Below are 24,938 nucleotides of genomic sequence, written 5' to 3'. Positions count from 1 at the left end.
TGCGGTTTCAGAAATCGAAGCATTTCAATTATATCTATGAAACCGCTAGTGGCTTTCCTGTAGATATAATGGTAACAGAAAGTCTGTGGAGGAAAACTCTGTGAACTTTCTGTTCAAAGCACTACGGGAAGAACCGTGATGTGTTCCCGCTGCGGTTGTTCCCGCAGTGTTTTAGCACTGCGTTTCTGGCCCGTGGGGCCTTAGCCTTAATCTCATCCACAGGTTTCAGGGGGAAAAAAAACTGCATTTTCATACACACATGGATCTTTGAAAAATGCAACATGTTAATATTAAATGTGGAGGAAAGAAAAAAACTCAATGGAAGATGCTGCAGAAAAAAAAAGATTTTTTTTCTTCATCTTTTTTAGATATGCTTGGTTACTTGGGGCCTTATCCTTACATGTATCAGTCTTACAGCTAGGAACATAAATAAATCAGGCAAACTATAAAGTTTTAAAAATGTTTTCAAATAAATTTTGAAAAATGTTATGACCACAGACAATTGTGAAAGATAATAGTGTTTGGACTGTTCTGTTTCCAGCTCTATGCATGACATACACACCCACATACAATGGTATATTTGGAAACACACAGTGCACATTGTTCTGCTTGCTGTAAATTGAACATGTGCCACGGAAGTCTTATTATCTTTATTCTGTTTCATTGCCTCTTTTCTAATACATAGACATACAGTTCTGCTTTTCCATGAATTCGTTCTTTCCCGTAACTAGCGCAACATTTATTACTTCTTACAACTTCTATACAAAGAAAGTTTAAAGGGAACCTTTTAGCAGGAATTTTCGCCCCAAACCAGCACCAGTACCTTATAAAGCAGCTGGAGAGTGTATCTATCTATCCCTATCTTATGGCCTAGCATTGATTCAATTTGTGGAAAAAGATGTTTTATTCCATATGCTGATGACTTGTATAAAAGCGAGGGAGTGGAGGCAGGGGAGAGATCAGTGAGCCTCACAAGATTTGTTCTGATGTACTTTCGGGGGTTTGCCTGCATGTTTCATTTTAGGCCGAACTTATTTGGCACAAATCAGAAGTGATATTATTCTTCAGACCCCAAAGTGTAAGTAGAGGCCCAGCTACATAATAAACACCTATCAGCGAAATGCAATAACCTGATCTGATAGTCCTGCCAGCAAAGCCGCAGATAACCATGAGAGCATTCATCCCCACCCAGCATGTCTGCTCACACACAATAAAAATTACCACTTTGAGACACCTAATAGATTTTTGCACCCCTCATCATTTATTAGAGTGCATCCTTATAAATAATAATTCTGCTATAAATAATAGTGCCTCTTACCTGTAACAGTCACCTTATAAATATCGTAGTATTCCCCTTAGAAATAATAGCCACTGCTCATGAATAACAATGCCCCTTATAAATAATAGCCCCTGTGTATAAATAATAATGCTTCCTTATCAATAATAGTCCTTGCTTATAAATAGCAATGCCCTCTTATAAATAATAGTCCCTGCGTATAAATAATAATAATAATAATACCCCCTTATAAATAATAGTCCCTGCTTATAAATAATAACAATGCCCCCTTATAAATAAAAGTCCCTACTATAAAAAATAATGCTCCCTCATGAACAATAGTCCTGTGCCTATGCAGAGATGTAGCAGGGCTGAGTATGCTGTGCCTATGCAGATTTGTAGCAGAGGTGGTATGCTGTGCGTATGTATAGATGTATCAGAGCTAGGTATGTATAGATGTGGCAAAGCTGGATATGTTGTGCATATGTAGAGATGTAGCAGAGCTGGGTATTCTGTGCCTATGAAGAGTTGTAGCAGAGGTGGGTATGTAGTGTGTATGCAAAAGATGTATCAGAGCTGGGTATGCAGAGGTGTAGCAGAGCTAGGTTTGCATACATGTAGTAGAGGTGGGTATGTTGTGCATATGTAGAGAGGTGTGTATGTAGAGATGCAGCAGAGCCTTACTCCACGTAACAACTGACGGCAGGTTTTTCAATGATATCCATGCTGAGATACACATGATCACGTGATGCTTATGCAAACAAAAAATTTAATATACCCGTGCAAAGCCAGGTGTTCCTGCGAGTATATAATAATATCAACAATAGTCTGTGCTTATAGCTCTTGTTATAAATAATAATCCCTGTTTATAAATAACAATGCTCTCTTATAAATAGTAATCACTGCTTATAATTAATAATGCCCCCTTACTTAATAATAACCTCTGCTAATAAATAATATTTTCCCTTATTAATAATAGTCCCTGCTTATAAATAATAGTCCCTGTTTATAAATAATAATCCTCCCATATATATATAATAATTCCCCCTTATAATAGCTCCAGTCATTTAAAATGGCTCCTCACTTATAAATAATGACTCTCCTTGTAATGGCTCCTCTAATATATGATAATTATTCACTTATAATAGCCCCATTAATAGCTTCATTTTTGCTTTTTATAAAACAATAAATCTTTTGTTCGCTTTGCAACAAACCCCCAATGAGTGGGGCAGCTGAACTCTCTCCCTGTTAGTCCGGCACAGGTAGAGCAATGCAGTGACATCATCACCCCACCAGGATTGAAGCCTAGTGCACGGGATCCTGGGACCCATTTGGGGATCAGGGCCTTGGGCGATTGCCTAGTTTGCAACCCCTGACCCCTGGGCTCTTCTATATTATATTGTAGGTTTCATAGGTAAATAGCATTTACATAAGGATCTGCACATGTGTGTGTTGTTAGGCTTATTTTTTGTGTTCTAAGGCATTTGCTCTCTAAGACGTGGCGGAGTTCTGCAGGATGCCCTTTTTCCTGTAGCCATTTCTGTAGTATTGTGGCTTGTTTCCTATAAGTTGTGGCCATTGTACAGTTTTCTGTATCCTTTTGTACTGGCTGTACAGAGTATTGCACTTCCATTTCATATAGTGACCAAAGGTGTAAACAAAATAACTATCACAGTCCACCTTTAAACCAAAAAAGGTGGACGTGATCATGTGATTGTTCCGATTGCTGATAAGGAAATCTAGGTACTGATTTTCTGTCTGGCTTCTGAGTAATGCCCCAATCATTACAGTTAACTATATTTACAAGGTGTTTGACCTCTTCTACAGAGTGACCTTCATGGCTATAGAGGTTACCTTACATCGGTGGTAGGCTGCACAAACATATGTGAAAACGTTGTTACTGAGAATAAGCTCAAGTGCTTTCAGAAGAAATGTATATTGATTATCTGGAATCTTCTCATCTGTCTGTAGATAGCAAATAGTGCAATCCAATCCAATACTGAGATCAATATTGCTATATGAAGAAGCAAAATCCATGGTGAAGAAGAGATAAACATCTTCCCATGTTACGTCTATGAGAACTTGAATATGCTGATTGGAATCTCTCAAGTATCTGGATAATTGCTTTATGTCATCCTGTAGGTACAGGTCCAAATCCAAAGTAGGTTACTTGTTGTCTCACTGAGAAAATAGGGAGCCTGGGTGGATGAGTGTCATTCTTGTGGATGTTTGAGAGGTGGTAGTAGCAGGGCTGGCAGGGGAATGACATTATTAGAAAGGCTCTCTCATTTTTGATAAGTCCTGAAAAGCCTCATTAAATAAGAGTCCTAGTTTTTCCTCTAGCTCTAGGAATGGATCTTCCTGGTTTCTAATGTAATATTTTTCATAAGATAAAATTTGAATGGCATCTTTATGACAGTTGTCATTAAGTTTCATAATTAACACCTACCCCACTTTATCAGCAGAGCTTATTACAATGTCCTTATTCTTTTGGATTTCTGCAATGGCCCTCTGTGGGTGAACCTGGTCTTAGGCTAAGGCCCCACATTACAAAAAGCTACTTTGTTTTGTTTTTTTTTTTGTTGTGTATAGAAAGCTCCTACCATTTGCTCAATTCACTTCTGGCTTTTGCTTAAAAAATAAATAAATAAATAAATAAAAACATAACAAAACCTGCAACAATAAAAAGCTGTGTGCATTTGTGCCTGCTTTGCTGTTATCAGTAAGGGAGCGTTCACACTACCGTCGGTGTCCGACATGTAGTGTCCGCTCCTAGTGTCCGCTCAAAATCTGTCACGGACACTAGGAGCGGACACTAGATGTGTCCGTGACACCTGTCATTCACTTGAATGGGCATTGGGTGCGTTCTTTTGCACTCCGTGCCCGTCCTTCCCTGTCCGCAAGAGAAGATGTCCGACTTCTCAAGCGGACAGAGGAACCCTGCATGCAGGGTTTTTCTGTCCGCTTGAGAAGTCGGACATCTTCTCTTGCGGACAGGGAAGGACGGGCACGGAGTGCAAAAGAACGCACCCGATGCCCATTCAAGTGAATGACAGGTGTCACGGACACATCTAGTGTCCGCTCCTAGTGTCCGTGACAGATTTTGAGCGGACACTAGGAGCGGACACTACATGTCGGACACCGACGGTAGTGTGAACGCCCCCTAAGAGCTGCTTCTGTTCCATTCTTAGTTAATTCCATGTTGTAGCTGATGATTTGTACACCGTAAGGTGTAAATCTGTGGTACATCTTAAGGGTTACATCACACTACCACCGTTGTCTGTCCTAAATCCCCGGGAAACTGCATAAATAAATAAATAAATAAATAAAAAGATAACAAAACCTGCAACAATAAAAAGCTGTGTGCATTTGTGCCTGCTTTGCTGTTATCAGTAAGAGCTGCTTCTGTTCCATTCTTGGTTATTTCCATGTTGTAGCTGATGTTTTGTACACCGTAAACTAAGATAAATCATATTCCTGTACTCTAGCATGGTCCTTCTTTATTTGGTGAAGGTCATAAAATTAGACATGATCATTTTAGATGATATCCCATATTTATGGTCATAAAATGAGCTGCTGTGAAAGGCTGATTCGTAGTCAATGGACTGATGTAGGTAGTCGGGATGTGGCTGTCACTATTCCAATTGATAACCAAAATTTTGTATTCCATAGGAAAGCTTCCTTATGGTCTATTTTAAAGTGGAAATCACTATTGTGTCAATGCTTTGTTTCTCACAATGTTTTGGCTATTCCTGGTTTTATTTGAATTCAGCGCACTATCTGCTTTCCGTTTCTGTGCCCCCGGTGAAAAGCTATCAGTGTCGTTACCGTAGCTCTTCATTGTCAGTTGTGCGTTTCCTCACAGTAGGATCTATAGCGCTGTACTGTGAAAGGGGGCTTGCTTACTGCCCAGCGATGACGATGAGGAACGCACCCCCCCCAGTACTAGTCTGTGGATGAGTATTATCAGGAGTGGGGGGGCGCGTTCCTCACCGCTCTCACAGTACAGTGCTATAGGCGCTACTGTGAGGAAGGGCGTTCCTGACTGACTGTAAGAAACACCTTTCTGACAGTGAAGAGCTGCGGTACCGGTATCGGTTCAGCATACTGTCGGCTTTCTGACGAAGTATTAAACCACAAGTGCCCCAGATGGTGAAAGGTCCTCTTTAGAGATGAGCGAACACTAAAATGTTCGAGGTTCGAAATTCGATTCGAACAGCCGCTCACTGTTCGAGTGTTCGAATGGGTTTCGAACCCCATTATAGTCTATGGGGAACATAAACTCGTTAAGGGGGAAACCCAAATTCGTGTCTGGAGGGTCACCAAGTCCACTATGACACCCCAGGAAATGATACCAACACCCTGGAATGACACTGGGACAGCAGGGGAAGCATGTCTGGGGGCATAAAAGTCACTTTATTTCATGGAAATCCCTGTCAGTTTGCGATTTTCGCAAGCTAACTTTTCCCCATAGAAATGCATTGGCCAGTGCTGATTGGCCAGAGTACGGAACTCGACCAATCAGCGCTGGCTCTGCTGGAGGAGGCGGAGTCTAAGATAGCTCCACACCAGTCTCCATTCAGGTCCGACCTTAGACTCCGCCTCCTCCGGCAGAGCCAGCGCTGATTGGCCGAAGGCTGGCCAATGCATTCCTATGCGAATGCAGACTTAGCAGTGCTGAGTCAGTTTTGCTCAACTACACATCTGATGCACACTCGGCACTGCTACATCAGATGTAGCAATCTGATGTAGCAGAGCCGAGGGTGCACTAGAACCCCTGTGCAAACTCAGTTCACGCTAATAGAATGCATTGGCCAGCGCTGATTGGCCAATGCATTCTATTAGCCCGATGAAGTAGAGCTGAATGTGTGTGCTAAGCACACACATTCAGCACTGCTTCATCAAGCCAATACAATGCATTAGCCAGTGCTGATTGGCCAGAGTACAGAATTCGGCCAATCAGCGCTGGCCAATGCATTCTATTAGCCCGATGAAGTAGAGCTGAATGTGTGTGCTAAGCACACACATTCAGCACTGCTTCATCAAGCCAATACAATGCATTAGCCAGTGCTGATTGGCCAGAGTACGGAATTCGGCCAATCAGCGCTGGCTCTGCTGGAGGAGGCGGAGTCTAAGGTCGGACCTGAATGGAGACTGGTGTGGAGCGATCTTAGACTCCGCCTCCTCCAGCAGAGCCAGCGCTGATTGGCCGAATTCCGTACTCTGGCCAATCAGCACTGGCTAATGCATTGTATTGGCGTGATGAAGCAGTGCTGAATGTGTGTGCTTAGCACACACATTCAGCTCTACTTCATCGGGCTAATAGAATGCATTGGCCAGCGCTGATTGGCCGAATTCCGTACTCTGGCCAATCAGTGCTGGCCAATGCATTCTATTAGCTTGATGAAGCAGAGTGTGCACAAGGGTTCAAGCGCACCCTCGGCTCTGATGTAGCAGAGCCGAGGCTGCACAAGGGTTCAAGCGCACCCTCGGCTCTGATGTAGGAGAGCCGAGGGTGCACTTGAACCCTTGTGCAGCCTCGGCTCTGCTACATCAGAGCCGAGGGTGCGCTTGAACCCTTGTGCACACTCTGCTTCATCAAGCTAATAGAATGCATTGGCCAGCGCTGATTGGCCAATGTATTCTATTAGCCTGATGAAGTAGAGCTGAATGTGTGTGCTAAGCACACACATTCAGCTCTACTTCATCGGGCTAATAGAATGCATTGGCCAGCGCTGATTGGCCAGAGTACGGAACTCGACCAATCAGCGCTGGCTCTGCTGGAGGAGGCGGAGTCTAAGATCGCTCCACACCAGTCTCCATTCAGGTCCGACCTTAGACTCCGCCTCCTCCAGCAGAGCCAGCGCTGATTGGCCGAATTCCGTACTCTGGCCAATCAGCACTGGCTAATGCATTGTATTGGCGTGATGAAGCAGTGCTGAATGTGTGTGCTTAGCATCAGAGCTAAGGGTGCGCTTGAACCCTTGTGCAGCCTCGGCTCTGCTACATCAGAGCCGAGGGTGCGCTTGAACCCTTGTGCACACTCTGCTTCATCAAGCTAATAGAATGCATTGGCCAGCACTGATTGGCCAGAGTACGGAATTCGGCCAATCAGCGCTGGCCAATGCATCCCTATGGGAAAAAGTTTATCTCACAAAAATCACAATTACACACCTGATAGAGCCCCAAAAAGTTATTTTTAATAACATTCCCCCCTAAATAAAGGTTATCCCTAGCTATCCCTGCCTGTACAGCTATCCCTGTCTCATAGTCACAAAGTTCACATTCTCATATGACCCGGATTTGAAATCCACTATTCGTCTAAAATGGAGGTCACCTGATTTCGGCAGCCAATGACTTTTTCCAATTTTTTTCAATGCCCCCAGTGTCGTAGTTCCTGTCCCACCTCCCCTGCGCTGTTATTGGTGCAAAAAAGGCGCCAGGGAAGGTGGGAGGGGAATCGAATTTTGGCGCACTTTACCACGTGGTGTTCGATTCGATTCGAACATGGCGAACACCCTGATATCCGATCGAACATGTGTTCGATAGAACACTGTTCGCTCATCTCTAGTCCTCTTTAACTTAATGCCAAATGCTTGTTTCATTGGAAGTTGTTTGACATTGGGATGGTTTTTCCTACTTTGATCCTTCAGGGTGTTTCCAGGTTCCTGCCTCTGTTGATTGTGTCAGGTCTAATATATACCTATGGTTTGGTCAGGACAATCTTATTATGATTTGAGTAAAGACAGAGAGACACAAAGTCTGCAAATGTAAGTCTATTATATTCCAGGGATACTGAGGCTGAATGGGCAAGTCAAACTGATATTTTTTGGGCATTTTAAATCAGAAGCTGAGAAGTATGACATTGAGACCCACGTGACCTCTTTGAGGTCATTGATGAAGCCTGAAGATAGCAGGGGAGTCATGCCCAGCCCAGGAGTGGCACATAAGACTTTTTTTATGTTTGATCACCTATCCTGGGCCTCCAATCATCATACCCTGGGGTCTGAAAAGAACCCAGTACATAAATAGTTCATGGATGGTGAAAAATTTTCGGGTTTTAGACTTCACCAGTTTAAGCTTTTGTAGTTCAAAACATCAAATATTTTTTCCAAATTTTTAAGGTCTAAATCTGTGGTACATCTTAAGGGTTACATCACACTACCACCGCTGTCTGTCCTAAATCCCCGGGAAATTGCATAAGGAATGGCTTCCTGGCGGTCAGCTTTAAAACACATTCATTGGTACGGATACAAAGTTGTACATGCAGGATTTTGTGTCTGCGCAAAAAAAAAAAAAAAAAAAAGGTTTCCAGGCAGAGAGACGGCATACAGACACCAGCGGTTACCTTTAAAAACCCATTCAAATGAATCGGTTTTAAAGCTGACCGCCGGCAAGCCGTCCCATGTCCAGTTTCTTGGAGATTTAGGACGGATACCCCTGGTCGAACAATGGCGGTAGTGTGAATGCCTCCTAATAGTCACATTCTTCTTATCATCCAAAAAATACAGTAAATACTGGACATATTTAGCTTGGACCCTCACCTGATGGAAGACCCCAGTCAGTGAACCTTTACTAAAAGTAGTTGAGTACTACTAGGAGTAAAGTCCTATTGACCCCTGGAGGAAAAAGATCAAAATCATGTTTTTTAATGACTCAGGCGCATGCGGTGTAATACGCTGCATTTAGCGCACTATCGGCTTTCCCATTCTGTGCCCCCCGCTGAAGAACTATTGGTGCCATTATCATATCTCTTCAATGTCAGAAGGGTGTTTCTGACAGTCAGGAACCTCCTCAGAGTAGCGTCTATTGCGCTGTACTGTGAGAGGGGGTGTTCCTTACCGCCCAGCGATGACACTTGAGCGTTGAGGAACGTTCCCCCTCTCCCCACTCCTGACAGTACTTGTCCATAGACTAGTACTGGGTTGCGTTTCTCACTGCTCAGTGTCAATGCTGCATGTGCCTGAGGACGTGAAAGGTCCTCTTTAAATTCAATTCAAGCCTATGAACCTATTTACACAACCGTTTAACTGACATGTCCTATTTTAGGCTATTTTCACAGTTCATCCATTTTTCATGTGAATAAAGGCTAACTTTATACAAATTTTAAGATAGTACTAATGAAACTGTCCCAGTGAGTGCTGGTGGCTGCCTGAGAACAAGACAAAATACTATACCCTGCTCATGTAGGTCTGCTATATCCACAGCACTGCATATGCCTGAGTGAGAAATCTGGGGCACAGGTGACAGCATTGCACAACATGATGATGGTATGGCAGAACTATAATACCGTAGACAGGCGCCAGGTCTGTGTTATACAACATTCCCATGGGAGTGTTCTGCAAATGAAACTGAAGCTGCTGTGCATTCTTTCACTTTCATTTACATAGTAATCCTCACATTGGAGTGTTGTATAACACAACAGAGCTGTCTACAGTATCACAGTCATGGTGTAATATAACAGGGTCTGGTGGAGGGTGTAATAAATCAGAGGATCAGATATTACCATATCATGTATCCAGACAGCTGGCATCTGTGTACTGGCATGTCAAAGGAATATGGTGGCACTGACAATACTTGGACAGACTAAACTGCCATTGTAGTGATCATCCAATAGAAAAAGTGGAATAACAGTGAGATAATAGTCCAGAAGTAAAGAACAGGATTGTCCAAAGTCCTCCAATAAAAGTAACAGAATTTTCTTGGCAAAACAGTCATTAGGATCTTTATGTTTGCCACAGAAATAGATTTCCAAAGGACATAGTGAGCGCTTTCCTCATAGTTGAAACAAAAGATGGCATTAGTGAAGGGTGACTGCAACGTCAACACACCGTGTAGGGAGAGGAACTAGGTCACTTGCTTCTTGCACTTTTGCTTCTCTTAGACTAAGGTCCCATGTAGCGAAACGCAGCAAAAAAACGCACAGCGTTTTTCAATGAATTTTCCCAGAGTTTTCCTCTTTGGACTTTCTGCCCTTATTATACCTATACAGAAAAAAACACCAGCATTTCTGCTGCAGATTTTTTTCTGCAATATGTGATTGGGATTAGCCAGAATCCCATTCACTTTGCAGGTAATGTAAAACACAGCATTTTTACAACGTGGGGTTTCAGCCTTAATCTAGTAAATGGTATCACTAATATATTGGATTAGGAGGTTTGTGAACAGCACAATAATCTATCTGGAGCCGTTGATCAGGCATGCAAGCTTAAAGTGCATTTGGATCCCACATACTCCCTTATGCCATTCTCTTTAATTTTACAATAACTTGTCATATTTAGTATTTCATTTCTGCAACATTTTTGGAGAACCTCTCAAGTTAAACACCAGATCCTAAAAGTTAATTTAAACTCAGGTTTATGAAAAGACAAAGAAAAAAGTGTTAAATATTGTGGAAGATGTCAGCACCACTTTTTTTTTTAGTTTTAAATGCAGATTGTGAGCCCCATATAGGGATCACAATGTACATTTTTTTTTTTCATTTAAGTATGTCTTTTGTAGAATGAGAGGAAATCCATGCAAACACGGGGAGAACATACAGTGTTGGCCAAAAGTATTGGCACCCCTGCAATTCCGTCAGATAATACTCATTTGCTTCCAGAAAATGATTGCAATCACAAATTCTTTGGAATTATTATATTCATTTAATTTGTCTTCAATGGAAAACCACAAAAAGAATTGTCAAAAAGCCAAATTGGATATAATTCCACACCAAACATAAAAAAGGGGGTGGACAAAAGTATTGGCACTGTTTGAAAAATCATGTGATGCTTCTCTAATTTGTGTAATTAACAGCACCTGTTACTTACCTGAGGCACCTAACAGGTGGTGGCAGTAACTAAATCACACTTGCAGCCAGTTGAAATGGATTAAAGTTGACTCAACCTCTGTCCTGTGTCCTTGTGTGTACCACATTGAGCATGGAGAAAAGAAAGAAGACCAAAGAACTGTCTGAGGACTTGAGAAGCAAAATTTTGAGGAAGTATGAGCAATCTCAAGGCTACAAGTCCATCTCCAAAGACCTGAATGTTCCTGTGTCTACTGTGCGCAGTGTCATCAAGAAGTTTAAAGCCCATGGCACTGTGGCTAACCTCCCTAGATGTAAACGGAAAAGAAAAATTGACGAGAGATTTCAACGCAAGATTGTGCGGATGATGGATAACGAACCTCGACTAACATCCAAACAAGTTCAAGCTGCCCTGCAGTCTGAGGGTACAGCAGTGTCAACCCGTACTGTCCGTCGGAATCTGAATGAAAAGGGACTGTATGGTAGGATACCCAGGAAGACCCCACTTCTTACCCAGAGACATAAAAAAGCCAGGCTGGAGTTTGCCAAAACTTACCTGAGAAAGCCAAAAACGTTTTGGAAGAATGTTCTCTGGTCAGATGAGACAAAAGTAGAGCTTTTTGGGAAAAGGCATCAACATAGAGTTTACAGGAAAAAAAAAAGAGGCCTTCAAAGAAAAGAACATGGTCCCTACAGTCAAACATGGCGGAGGTTCCCTGATGTTTTGGGGTTGCTTTGCTGCCTCTGGCACTGGACTGCTTGACCGTGTGCATGGCATTATGAAGTCTGAAGACTACCAACAAATTTTGCAGCATAATGTAGGGCCCAGTGTGAGAAAGCTGGGTCTCCCTCAGAGGTCATGGGTCTTCCAGCAGGACAATGACTCAAAACACACTTCAAAAAGCACTAGAAAATGGTTTGAGAGAAAGCAGTGGAGACTTCTAAAGTGGCCAGCAATGAGTCCAGACCTGAATCCCATAGAACACCTGTGGAGAGATCTCAAAATGGCAGTTTGGAGAAGGCCCCCTTCACATCTCAGGGACCTGGAGCAGTTTGCCAAAGAAGAATGGTCTAAAATTCCAGCAGAGCATTGTAAGAAACTCATTGATGGCTACCGGAAGCGTTTGTTTGCAGTTATTTTGTCTAAAGGTTGTGCTACCAAGTATTAGGCTGAGGGTGCCAATACTTTTGTCCGGCCCTTTTTTGGAGTTTTGTGTAAAATGATCAATGATTTGACTTTTTTTTCATTCTCTTTTGTGTCTCTTTTGTGCAAAATAAATGAAGATATTAATACCAAAGAATTTGTGCTTGCAATCATTTTCTGGAAGAAACTGAGTATTATCTGACAGAATTGCAGGGGTGCCAATACTTTTGGCCAACACTGTACAAACTCTTTGCAGATGTTGTTCCTGGCAGGATTCAGACCCAGGACTCCAGTGCTGCAAGGCTACAGTGATAACCACTGAGCCACTGTGTTGCCCCTGATGTCAGCACCACTTTTGTCTGCTTATTTTTAATTTTGTATGCTGTTTTTTCCCTCTTGCTGTTCCCAAGATGGCAACCCCCAGAAAATGGCAAGGTTAATATGCTAGCTGGAACACTGTGTGTGTCGCAATGAAGCTCCCTGGCAGTTACAACTATGACATCATAAAGGACCTACAGTAGTTCTGGTTACTATCATGACAGTTTCATTGCTCATTCAGTCTTTAGAGCTGCACACGGCAGTGGACCCAGGCTCAATAATGGTCTAGCAGGAGACATCCAAAATTGAAGGGCACCATGGTCTATTTCCAAGGAGTTCTTGGAGGGTGGGCCCCCAGAACCATTTTATCTGTTGGTTCAAGGAACATCAGTGTGACACTGATACCCTTTGCCTGAGGCAGTGTTAGCATTGGAAATTGTGAGTTCGGAGAGTGAGAGTTGCTGTTTATAACCCTGTAGAGGATGTGTTTTACCGAACACTTTAAACCAGAGAAGGAGCTTAAGGTTATAATCCAAGCCACAGATATTGTATATGAGATGATGAATCAGGTTGCTAGTGGTAACAAGCATTACTAAAAAGAAGAGTGTGAAGTGTATGGATGAAGACTATTCTGAAGATGGTAAACACCATAAAACAGAGGTCTTTCATGGTGCAGAGAACGTACTCATGATAAACAGTGAGTGTGCTGATACGGTATATATGTTGGATGACATGTTACCCGTATGTAGGAGTTCTAGTTCCAGTTCTAGTCCCTTGCTCAATTGTACTCAAGTCTCCGTGACTTAGGTGGCACTTTCATTACACACCCCTGACTCTGGCCGCACTATTTCCAGGCACCTAGCAGAAGGAAATTTGGTGTGACAACACCCAATACATGTCCTGCCATTGGCCGGAAGTCACTGACACTGCTGTGTTCGAAGTGGTGTCACAAATGAGAAACTTGGCTGCTAAAAACTAGAACTGTATTGTCTTTATCAATACATCCAGTTCTGTTTGGGATCCAGCAATGACTGGTTCAAGTATGGAGCCTTTGTGGTGAGCACTTCAGATCCACCTTTCCTGCAGAGTGACAGACTGCCCCAACTTCTGGTGTGATGATCTAGGGAGCCATCACATACAACTGTTGGTCACCTCTAGTAGTAATACAAGGGACGCTAACAGCTCAGAAATATGTGTATGTGTTGCCTCTCATGGCATGGCTTCCAATTGGTTAATGCTTGCCCACACACAGCAAGATTGCAGCACTTCCTTGGCTTGCCTAATCACCAGATTTATCACCATCTTGAATTTATGGGACCAGCTGGGACAGTTTCGGCAGCCTACAAGTGTGCAGGATCTATAGGGCCAATTGCAGCATCTGGGGGCAAATGTGCTGAGAATGAGTATATTATATTTATATTATTATACTCTGAGGTCTCTTATAATGATATATAATGAATCGTGGGTGATGAACCCTAAAAATTTGGAGCAAGGCAAATCTAATATTTTTGGAAAACTTACGAATCGTTACAAAGTGATTTGCTCATCTTTAATCCAGCAGATCGAGATACAGATAGAGAGCAGTACAGAACTTGTAATGGTGTAGTCTATTATAGAGAGGTGCCTGTGTGTAGTACAGGTTGTTTTACTGGAGAAATCTCCATACTGATCGGCTGAATAATTCAGGTCCTTGGATTGTTTTCTTCATTCCATTTACTTAATCTGCATTTTGGAATGGTTGGTGACAACAAATGCCTGACAGCTACCACTAGGAGCTGTTGTTCAGCTTTCATAGAATCCTTGGCTGCAAATCTATCTAGAAGTTGTGCAATGACAGACAGACAGAACGAAATATCTATGCATGATTAGGCAGATCTACCATGCAGGAGCCTCAGAAAGCCTGTCAACAAGCCGTATGGGAACTGTTTATTACCAGGCCATTAAAAATGTACTGAGTAGGATTATTACAAAACTCAAAATGCAATAGAAACTCTTATTAATAACTTCTGCCTAATTACAATGATTAGTTTTTTTTCCAACAATCTCATAACAGCGAGTGGAATATTCCACCACATAATATTTCTCAATAGTTTTTGACACACAGAACACGTTGCTGTACTGCTATAGCCTGGGCTGAGATGAAGCCTCTCATGTCATATTTAGATCTGGACACAAGCATTGCCATTTATATTTCATTAGTCAGTGAAACAAGAGCTCAAGAAGAAAAGAAAATAGACTATGAATCATTCATGGGGCACACGCATTTGTAGTGATTGTACCCTCACAGCTACTGGAGAGCAAGTTTCAGTCTTTAATCTTGCTCGCTATAGTATTCTTTAACTCCTTAGTTAGAATTTGCCATAGAATTTATTCAGAATATTTTATTCCACTAAAACAACTTGCGGTAATATGTCACATTACATGACTTACAGATGTAAAATGCAGCATGACACAATAGGACAGCACATAGAATGATCAAAACATGCATGATATAATATTCTCTTATTGAAATATTGGGCACCTTTAACCCTTTATAGGGGGACTATCTAATAGAAAGCCCTATCAACACCTTCACATTTAAAGGAATGTTCCCATCTCAGGGTTTCAGCCCTCCTGTTTCCTCTTCCCTCCACTTCCAGCTTAGTCTAGCATATGCAGGTGCTTTTTGTAAACTGTACAGTTATCTCTAGCTTTGGATACCAGAGACAGATAATAGAGACAATACTCAAAAAGCTGTTCTAGCACTTATTAAAGGGATTATCTCATTAGAATTTCATTTGATGTTAAACCCACGTAGAAATAGCCTTAAGAAAGGCCATTGTTCCCCTACCTTCAGATGTCTTCTCTGCATCGCCATTCATTAGATATCTTGTTTTTTGTCCATATGCTAATTAGCTTTCTCACAGCACTGGGGGCAGTCCACAGTGCTGCGAGAAAACTATCCAGCACCACCTTCTTCTTGTTCGCCTCCTCCACCCCTTCTTCCTTGTCCCATTGAGCAAACAAGAAGTTTTTAGGAACCCATTGAAGTCAATGGGAGGCTTTTTTTCCACATGGATTCTGACACAGATTCAGCGTCAAATTCAGCGCCAAAAAACTCTGTGTGAATGGACCCTAAGGCTTTTAAAGAGCCCCCTTTGTCTTTCTCCTAAACGTAGAGGAATGCCCCCTTAAAGTCCTGGGTATGAAGAGCAGGCTATAAAGATATAATAGGTGAACTAGTACAGTATAGATGTTACTATGCTAATAGACAAAAATCTGAGTACAGTGTATACAGAGATAAGGAATTAAGTGTTCATGGATTTCCGAGATAGAAGGGTGTCGGAACACAGAGGTGTATAAGTTACTACTTGTGTGTAATGTGTGTTCCCTGATGTCTGTATATTGTTTTCCTTAGTGTTAGGGAGTGTATAGTGATCACCCACTTACAGTCCAGCTAAAGGGTTAATGTTTTCTGCATACACATGGCGAACTTCTGGGTGAACTGAATGAAAATGAGATATATAAATATTTGCTATGTAAATGGATATAAGTTTTGTTTTTGTAGTAAAGGTTCACTATAATGTGTTTGCATTGGGATCTCTTTGAGACATTGTAGATTGTGAGACTTGTATGGGACAGTGACTGACAATACCTGTAAAGCGCGGCAGAATAAAATAAATAAGCAAAATAAATAGGGGTTATTGTGCTAAGCAGCCGCAGCATGGAGCATAGAATAGGTGCCTTGCATCTATAGAAGTCATTGAACCATAGGTACTGTATATATCAGTGCATGATATATAAAGGGAATCCACATCCAATGAACTATTGCATCATTTGTAACCACAGCTAAGTATTATTTCTTTTCATTTACTAACCACTTACTATTTTATTATATTCTGGTGTGATTGTAGTCATTCTTTGACCAGCTTTGAGTTAACCTGTTTATAAAACCAATTTTTTTTTCTTCTCTTTTGTAGGCAATGTCAGGTGTTACATAGGGTAGTACAGTCAAGGCAGTATATACAGTCCAAAGATATCAAACAAAAGTGTGTTTCAGGGGACTCAGATGATCAATAACAGGCTGTATGGGATTTCATTATAAGAATAAATGGTGCTATATTGAAGTCCAGTAAATAACATACATGTCTAGCCCTGTCTTCAGACCAACATAGAACATAACACAACACGTATTTTCAGATGTTACTGTGTTATGCCTTTTTTATACACAGGTGCTCAAAACTGTACATAGTGGGGAATTTATTAATATTGTCTACGTTTTGGACAGTGCAAATTTAGACTATCCATTCTTAAATTGTGCTAGATTTATCAACGTGTCTAATGCTGTTGGATAAATCTGGCGTATTCTTATATTGTCTTGTCTAATTTTAAATCACTTATTAGTTTGCTTCCTTTCCAGCAAAAAAGTGCACCAAAATTTTGTTGCAGTGTCACATATTAAATTCCAAAAACTCCTGGCTGCTCTCCGCTCTTTATTCCTCTCCCTCTCCCCCAGGAACCCACCACTCAAATTCCAGCATTTCTTAGTCCCACCATCCTCCCTGTTCCCCTATTCAGAGCTGATACCCCCCAGAATCCAGAACTATTAGCTTACACTGGCAATATACACAACTCCAACACCTTTACCTTTCTCTTAAGAGATCACATAACCTCCATAGATCCCTCACACCATTTCAGTACTTCTGCACCTTCTCCTCAATGATGGGCCACCCCATTTCCGTTATATATAATCTGTCCCACGATTCCACAAACGACCATCTCCCAGCGTACAATGGCTGGCTGGGAGAGAGCTGGGGGTTTCTTTTCCGCCAGATGTGTAACACTTTTGCTTTCCAACTCTGCCATAAATTCTCCATTACATACAAGGCACAGAAATCCAATTCTAAAATCATTTTTCTTTGGTACAGAGTCCCCTCTGTACTCTATGAGATCTTCCCTTCATTCTCAGACCAATGTTGGAAATGCAACGTGACTGTGACACAATCCTACACATCTGGTGGAATTGTCTTTTTCTTCACCCTTTCTAGCTCAGGGTTGGCAACCTCAAGACTATCACCAGAGTGGTGTTGGCAGATGATCCGGCCCCCCTTCTGCTTTCTATCTTCCCTCGTACAATCAAGACTCAAGTGTGCAATCTGATTGGATTCCTGTTAGTGGCAGGGAGATCTGTCATCCCTAGGATGACAGATCACCACTCCATTGACACATGGTTACTAGAGATGAGCGAACAGTAAAATGTCCGAGGTTCGATATTCGTTTCGAGTAGCCTCTCAATATTCGACTACTCGAATCGAATATCGAACCCTATTATAGTCTATGGGGGAAAAATGCTCGTTTCAGGGGTAGGCAACGTTCAATCAAATTATACTTACCTAGTCCACGAGTGAGGGTTGGGCTGGATCCTCCGAGAAGTCTTCTCCTTGCAGCGTCCCCGCGGCGTCCTCCAGCTCTGAATTCACTCTGCCAGGCCTGGCACTACAAGAGGACATGCGCAGTCGGCTCTGCCCAGGCCCGATGCCTGGGCAGAGTGAATGAAGAGCCGTAAGACGCCGCAGGGAAGCTGCACGGAGAAGACTTCTAAAGGTAGGAGAAGAACCAGCGTTGATTGGCCGACTGTATAGCATTCGGCCAATCAATGCTGGTTCTGCATTGAACTTTTACATTCGAACAGCGAGTGGTACTCGATCGAGTACGAGTATTTTGAATACCGTAGTATTCAATCGAATACCTACTCGATCAAGTACTACTCGGTCATCTCTAATGGTTACAGGAGGTTTTGCATATCTGCTGTATGGAAGACTAGCAGAACTCAAACTAAACGACAGCTCACACCACAAACTGTGGATCCTCCGGAATACCTTCTACTAATCCCCGACTTTCAGTCTAGCTTCTCTACTTCCTCAACCTAACTCTCCTTCCCCTACTGCACTGTTCTCCTTTACAACTCCCTCTTTCAAATCACAAGACAGGCACTATCTAAACCCTCCACTCCAATCCACCTGTGTTAGCCTTACTGCCCTGTACAACTTCCACTTACCATAAGTTCTGTCTCCCAAACACTACTCTTCCTATACCTTTCTTTTTTGGTCCTCCCTCCCTCCAATATTGTTTTACAAGTTTGACATTGTTGTACTTTGTTCTTGCAAACTTAATAAAAATTTAATGAAGAAATATTCCAAACCTTTTCTATCAAGTCATAACCCTTTTTTTGTACAAGTTTTACAAGTTTCTAAAAAGTATCTAAATCTCTTGATAAACATGACACAAGGCATGTTATACCATTTCCTGGCACAAACTACACTCATTGCTCAGTAGATCTCCCTCAATATTCTATGTGTGGTCAGACAAGTGCTTTGTGAGGTGTCAGTAGAATGTTTACGACATGTATCCATGCCCCTTTAAATGCAAACCATCATCTTCTTTTGCCTTGGCAGCAACTGCCTGACACTGGTAGCTACAGTTAAGTAGATACAGATAGATGTTGCTATAGTCAACCCATGATGCAAAAACTGCACAACACAAAACAATTCAGTCTATATTGGAGCAGTTGACATATGCATTTGTACATTTTAATATGCATTGGCTGGTGACAACGTAATGAGTCACTACATGTCTGTCCTAAATCCCTTATATAGTAATAACCTCCTATCATAGAAGTTATTCCAGACAGTAATTGTTTATACAGTGACATCACCACTTCAGATATGTCATAAGAATTCCAATGTGATACCAGGATTTTCTTTTTAAGAGAGCTGACGTCTGATATTGGATGTTAAACAATTAACCAAATGTTGCTAAAATTACCTTCATCTGCTTGTCTGTGCTCTTCTGCTATGAGACAGAACATTACAAGCGACATTATATAGGCACAATGGGTTTTTCCATAATAATAATAATAATAATAATAATAATAATAATAATTATTATTATTATTATTATTATTACTAATTTTTCCACAATGCTAGGTGACTGCTAGACTGCTGATTTTAGGGGCTACAAGAAAAATTATGTCTGATGCCCCCATAATCAAAATGTTTAGGACACACACCCTCTTTACTGGAACCACCTCCATTTGCCAGTCACAAATTTGGACCCAATAGCACAGCATGCTGAACTATCTTTTCCTGTAAAATGTCAGGCTCCTTATGCTGCACCCCTGCATATTTGACACAGAAGTATTCCACACACTATAAATTCTTCTTTTAGTGCCCCCTCCACATTATAGCACCTCCATTACAGGTCCCTACACAATATGGGGCCCCTTCACACGGAGTAAACGCGCCGCGCATTGTGGCGCGTTTACGGCGCGTGTACGTCGCGTTTTTTTACGGTGCGCGATTACGCCGCGTTAACGCCGCGCAAATGCGGCGTTAACGCGGCGTAATTGCGCACCGTAAAAAAACGCGGCGTACACGCGCCGTAAACGCGCCACAATGCGCGGCGCGTTTACTCCGTGTGAAGGGGCCCTAACACCACTATACTGGCCCCCACACAGTATAGCGTTCCCTTTTCTGGCCCCTACACAGTATAATGTCAATCTTACTGTCCCCCTCACAGTATAAATCCCCCTATACTGGTACCCACAGTATACCATCTCATTTACTGGCACCCAAATAGTATTTTGCCCCTTTAAGTTCCTCCATACAGTATACTGCCTCCTTTATTGGGCCCCACGCAATTGTGGGGATTGTGTAATGGCAAAATCCACCTCTGCATACATTTAAGATAGTAGATTAACAGCTCAGCATCTTTTCTGGGAACATTCTTTACATAAAGATAATCCATGGATGAAAGATCTTTCGGCTAAAGTTGTATTGAGAAAGCTGTCATCGGTCAACTGTAATTATTGTTTGTGGTTACATTTTAAGTCATGAATGTTTACTGTAAGAAATGCTGCCAGTTAAACTTCCCCAATTCTTAGAATTAAAGGGGTTTTCCCACCTCGCCTGCTCACTTGCATACTGTATGCTCTGTTCACTTCCTGGTTTTCTTGGTAAATTGGTGGGCGGGGTTTCACTTGCTATCTCACAGACAAAGCCAGCTCTGCTAGCTCTCTTCATAGCAGTACATGTTTGCAGTTAGCAATGAGGGATGGTTGTAAATAAATTAGCACAGTATCACTGGAAGATGCACAATATGAAGCTGATGTAGCAGAGGTGGATTTGATAGGTGATGAGAATCCCAAATTTACATGCTATGGGACCAAGAGTCAGCTTGCAAACAACTCCGTTTTAGGTCTGTGTTTACATACAGAGGTAACAGACTCCCTGTCTCAGCCTTATCAGCAAAATTCAATTAGCAGACTGATAACTGGAAAAGGGAGATAAACGGCTCAGAAATACAAGCTGCTGAGAGCACTCAGCTCCCCTCCCCCTCCTGAGAGCAGGGAGCTACGTCACTTGTCCTGGGCAGAGAGATAAGATCATCCCCAGGTCCATGTTATGGCAATGAAGTGAATAATCTCAGATAGCAGCCAAACAAAGCAGTTTTGCTGAAGCAATGGATTTAGGAAAAGTGTTAAATCCACATAAGCTAGTAGTATAGATAGGATCCTTGAGATGTGACAACTCCTTTAAAAGGTTTTTCCCATTTCAGTGCTTCAGCAGCAATGTCTGCTCTTGTCACTTCCTGTATTTGTCTCCCCCCTCCTGCCTCTTGCTGAATGGGACACAGAACACTTCTGCATTCTACAGGTCAGATAATATGCAGATGCTTGCACAGAACAGGCTCAGTGTTATCTGTGTGTTTACTTCGAGAGATAACAGACCAGGCTTTATCAGCAAATTGCAATTAGCTGAACGACTGTCCTGCCAGCAAGAGCTGTGAGTAAGTGACATCACTTGTCCTATAGGTCTGTGGATATAGCAACGCTGTGTAAACAATGGGAGGAATAAGGTCACATAGAAGGCACACAAAGCAGAAGTTCTCAAGCAATATATTCAGGAAAAGTCTTCAATTTGCATAAGCTACTAGTATAGATAGGATCCTTGAGATGGACAACCCCTCTAAGAGGCATAGTGCTCTTAGAGTCTACTGTACAAAGCAGGATTCCCAAACAGACATTAAAGAACTGCAAGACACTTAAGGTTAGAAATGTCCATGGAACATTGCTTGTGAATAAGGAATACACACCTACCCCAAGCCGGTGTTTGATCCTAATAGCTCTTGCTCTTATGTCTGCTCCAGACATTCCTAGACCACACCTGCAGCCAACTGGCGACTACTCTTGGTAAAGTGATTTGGCTACCAGGCTGACAATGACAAATCCCCTTTGTTGAATTCAATATCAGATGTTACAGAATAAGGGGTATTCATATTGGTGTCTGATTGATGGGACCCCAGAAATTCGGAGAGTGCAGAACAAAAGCTCCAAAGCTAAATGTACATTCCCTTCTATGGGGCTACTGAGGTTCTCAAGACTCTGCTGCAAGCTCCAGCAGCCCCATAGTGATGAATGGAGCACTGGCCATGCAAGGGATAAATGTCTGTGGTGGTACAACCCCTTTAAACATACATGGCCTAGTCAAAAGTATTATAAGTCTCCAGCTATTATTATTCCTATTAATAATAATAATAATAATAATAATAATAATAATTAGCATCGTGTTATATTGTTATAAACCATCATACTTTGGGTTCTTTATCTCAGCTGCTGGCTGAAATGATAGTTATATAAAGTGTAACTCTTGACATGACCTGAATGTTATTAATCTTTGATTAGGCCGGTTATTAAAACATGAATATTTCAGTAAGGACATTGTCCTGGAATATACAATCCAATGGAAGTCTTCTTTTATTTAATATTTATTACATTTTGTTAGTAGTTTTGTCTCAACTTTCAAAAGATATAGTGTTGTGTAGAAGTTTTAGGCTGTATGAAAAAAATGCTGCAATGTAAGAATGTGTTAAAAAAATAAGAGTGTTGAAGCATAGAGTTTTTGAAGGAACTCAGAAGAGGCTTGGAGCATTAACCACGGATCTTGTGTGGATGTAGGCTTACTCAGATCCTTCTGTCTCTCCATGTAATCCCAGACAGACTTGATGATGTTGAGATAAGGGTTCTGTGGAAAGCTTGTCATCACTTCCAGGACTCCCTTTTCTTCATGCTGAAGATAGAGCTTGACATTGGCTACATGTCTCAGGTCATTCTCCTGCTGCAGAATAAATTTTGAGGCAAAGTGTAGCTAGAAGAATTGATGCTGTTTCGAAGGCAAAGGGAGATCACACCAAATATTGATTTGTTCTGCATTTCTCTTTTGCTCATTCACTTTGCATTTTGTTAACTCCTTCTTGACATCTGCCATGCTATTACAGAGGATGCCAGGTCTTTAAAGATAGTGGCTGTTCTGCTGCAGAGCTTTCGCCATAGCTACCTAGCTAAGTTCACCCGGATCACGGGCATTGCACAGCGATGTGCCCACCAGCTTCGTACCTTTGATGTTGAAGGCTGATTCCCCAATTGCAAGATTGCGGGAGCAGACCTGTTCCAATAACAGCTGGGACCCCCCTTTCCCTAGAATACATATAATACAAAAAATCAATGTGAAACACATACACATTAGGTATTTCTGTGTCTGAAAATGTCCGGTCCACAAACTTCTAAAAGTATTTTTCCTGTATGTTGAACACCATAGTGGGAAGAAAAAACACCATTTTTTCGCCTATGATCCAACAAAGTTGTGCATTTAGGATTACATCCGAATGAACAACTACAAATTCCACCAAATCAGTATCAAGAAATGCCACCCCACATCATTACTGACCCACTGCCAAACCGGTCATGCTAAAGGATGTTGCAGGCAGCAGATCGCTCTCCACGGCGTCTCCAGATGTGACAGAGTCTGGAGATGCCGTGAAGAGCGATCTGCTGCCTGCGACATCCTTCGGCATGACCGGTTTGGCAGTGGGTCAGTAATGGTGTGGGGTGGCATTCCTTTAGAGGGCCGCACAGTCCTCCATGTGCTCACCAGAGGTAGCCTGACTGCCATTAGGTACCGAGATGAGATCCTCAGACCCCTTGTGAGACCATATGCTGGAGTGGTTGGCCCTGGGTTCCTTCTAATGCAGGACAATGCCAGACCTCATGTGGCTGGAGTGTGTCAGCAGTTCCTGCAAGATGAAGGCATTGAAGCTATGGACTGGCCAGTCCGTTCCCCAGACCTGAATACGGTTGAGCACATCTGGGACCTCATGTCTCGCTCCATCCACCAACGTCACATTGCACCACAGACTGTCCAGGAGTTGGCAGATGCTTTAGTCCAGGTCTGAAAGGAGATCCCTCAGGAGACCATCCGCAACCTCATCAGGATCAGGCCCAGGCATTGCAGGGATGTCATACAGGCACGTGGAGGCCACACACACTACTGAGTCTCATTTTGACATGTTTTAAGGACATTACATCAAAGTTGGATCAGCCTGTTGTGTGTTTTTCCACTTTAATTTTGGGGGTGAATCAAAATCCAGGCCTCCATTGGTTAATAAATTTGATTTCCATTGATGAGTTTTGTGTGATTTTGTTGTTGTCATTACATTCAACTTTGTACAGAACAAGGTATTCAATGAGAATATTTCATTCATTCAGATCTAGGAGGTGTTATTTGAGGGTTCCCTTTATTTTTTTGAGCAGTGGACATAAGGAACAATGGGTTAGCCTTATAACGTGGTTGCACATGAAGTGTGTTGTATAAAACTGATCAATGTCTGCCTGTTGCAGGGCAGAGAAGCTCTGCAGGCAAAATAACTGGTTGATTTTTTTGTGACAGAATTTCTGACGTTTATGTAATCATATCCAAAAGTGCACCTTATCGCCTCTGATAAAAATTTGAGTATAAAGGCATTAAAGCAATAGGGCAATCCTCAAAATGGTATAACTAAAAAGTACACCTGGCCCTGTAGAAAGAGATTCCCCATGTATTCACATATACGGAAAGATAAAAGTTATAGGTGTCAGATTATAGCAACTTTAAGAATATTTTTTTTTCCTTTCTGTTAAGGGGTTAAAATGTAAATGAAGCTATATAAAATTGGTATCCCCAGAATCAAACCGAAAAATAGAATATAAGTGACGTGTCCTTTGAGCTGCACAGTGAACACTGTATTAATGAAGCCCCTAAGAAAGTCAAACAAATGCACTTTTTTCCAATTCAACTCCATTCTGATTTTTTTTTCCAGCTTCCCAGCACGTTGTAAAAAATAACAAATGGTACCATTATGAAGAACAATATATCCCGCAAACATTAAGCCCTCATATGAATCTGTGAACGGAAAAATAAAAATGTCATGTGGTTTGGAAAGGTGGGGAAGCAAAATCAAAAATGCCACCTGCAGAAAGGTGAAAAAATAAACTGATTTTCTGTTTCTATCTTTGAAAGCATTCTTACTTCGTGGTATTTTTTTCCATACCCACCTAAATC

This window comes from Leptodactylus fuscus, chromosome 7 (assembly GCF_031893055.1).
Source record: "Leptodactylus fuscus isolate aLepFus1 chromosome 7, aLepFus1.hap2, whole genome shotgun sequence".
NCBI lineage: Eukaryota > Metazoa > Chordata > Amphibia > Anura > Leptodactylidae > Leptodactylus > Leptodactylus fuscus.
This window is presented reverse-complemented; position numbering follows the sequence as displayed.